Genomic DNA, 1,999 nt, shown 5'->3' with positions numbered 1-1,999 from the left:
AAAACTTCAGTGGACTGTTCTTCCTCGTGCACCCTACAGCCCCGATCTCGCACCGTCGTATTTCCATATGTTTGGCCCAATGAAGGACGCAATCCGTGGGACGCACTACGCGGATGATGAAGAAGTTATTGATGGAGTACGACGTTGCCTCCGACATCGACCAGTGGAATGGTACCGTGCAGGCATACAGGCCCTCATTTCAAGGTGGCGTAAGGCCGTAGCATTGAATGGAGATTACGTTGAAAAATAGTGTTGTGTAGCTAAAAGATTGGGGAATATCCTGGTGTATTTCAATGCTGAATAAAACAACCCCTGTATCAGAAAAAAAATGTGTTGCATTACTTATTGAACTGCCCTCGTATATTTTTCTGTGTTTAGAGAAAGGTGTCTCTCATAATACCAAGTAGACATTTTTTTTCCAAGTCATTTTATATCCTCGTACAGTCACTCAAAGCCGACACTGCAGCGTCATCAGCCAACGGCCGCAGATCGCTGCTTACCCTGTACTTCCGATTGGCAATGTATACAGAGAACCAGAGAGGTATTATCACAGTTCCCTGGGGCACTGCTAACGAAATTCTCGTCTCTGATGAATTCTCGCCGACAAGGACAATGTATTGCGTTCTGGTTTTTTTAATAAGTCTCCGAGTCACTCAGATATCTCGGAACGTATTCCGTATCCTCGTGCTTTCGTTAACAGTATGCAGTGTGGCACAATGTGAGGAAAGGGCACTCTGAGTTTCGCACGAACGACGGTTTCTAAATCCGTGCTGACTTAGGACAGAAGCTTTTCTGTGTCAAGGAAATTTGTTATATCCGAACTTGGAATATGCCAACGGCCTTGCCGGTTCCCGTCAGATCACCGAAGTTAAGCGCTGTCGGGCTGGCTAGCACTTGGACGGGTGACCATCCGGTCTGCCGAGCGCTGTTGGCAAGCGGGGTGCGCTCAGCCCTTGTCAGGCACACTGAGGAGCTACTTGACTGAAAAGTAGCGGCTCCGGTCTCGGAAACTGACATATGGCCGGGAGAGCGGTGTGCTGACCACATGCCGCTCCGTATCCGCATCCATGACCCCTATGAGCTGAGGATGACACGGCGATCGGTTGGCAGCGTTGGGCCTTCATGGCCTGTTCGGGAGGAGAACTTGGAATATACTCAATAATTCTGTAGCAAACCGATGTTTTCACTCTTCACACAAGCAAAACCGATTCCGGCAGCTTTGTCTTTCAATTTTAGATCATTTCTCTGAAACTTTTGCGAAAAGTATCGTTTTCAAAAACATTCGAATGACTTTCAAAAGTAAATCGTTCCATTAAAAACCTTGTTTCGGTATAGGCATAAAATGATAAAGCTTATTAATCTTCGTACACTGGCTAAAACTATGTCAATGCATTTTACTGTTGACTACATAATACACATCGCTATTGAAGGCACACGGTAGTTTTTATTTCCTTTGACACCATAGCAAAGACGTTGTCATACAGGTTGTTGTAAACAATTTTTAGATACCTAAATGCGATCATATGATACAGAGCGGTAGTTAAGCATACTGCAGGTGAAAAATAGGTCCGGAAATTGTTTTATAATTGAAATAAATGGTTGTGGCTCCGCCTTAATGCAACTTATGACGGAAGTACAACCACATTTTCAATAATGATTTAATTATCAGAAATTTTTAGCATATCTGAAAACCTGCTTTTTTCAAATACTTGAAAGGTGTGGGGCAGGGTCTGCATAAAATATGTACGAATAGGCATATCTCTGTGACTTCAGCGGAGATAAATTGTTCTACAAATAGATCTCTTGTATTAATTTCTGCAGTTATCTATCATCAGGTCCCAGCAGTTAACTATTGTGCACCTTATGAAGCAAACACTATCAGACTTTATCATCCAGTGGGAGACAAACATTCGAGAAAAAATAATCACCAGTTGGAAAATACTGGCTAAGAACTGTGGACCATTCACAAGAATCATCCCAACATACACCTGACACTGTT

Source organism: Schistocerca cancellata, chromosome 9 (assembly GCF_023864275.1).
Source record: "Schistocerca cancellata isolate TAMUIC-IGC-003103 chromosome 9, iqSchCanc2.1, whole genome shotgun sequence".
In the NCBI taxonomy this organism is placed as follows: domain Eukaryota; kingdom Metazoa; phylum Arthropoda; class Insecta; order Orthoptera; family Acrididae; genus Schistocerca; species Schistocerca cancellata.
This window is presented reverse-complemented; position numbering follows the sequence as displayed.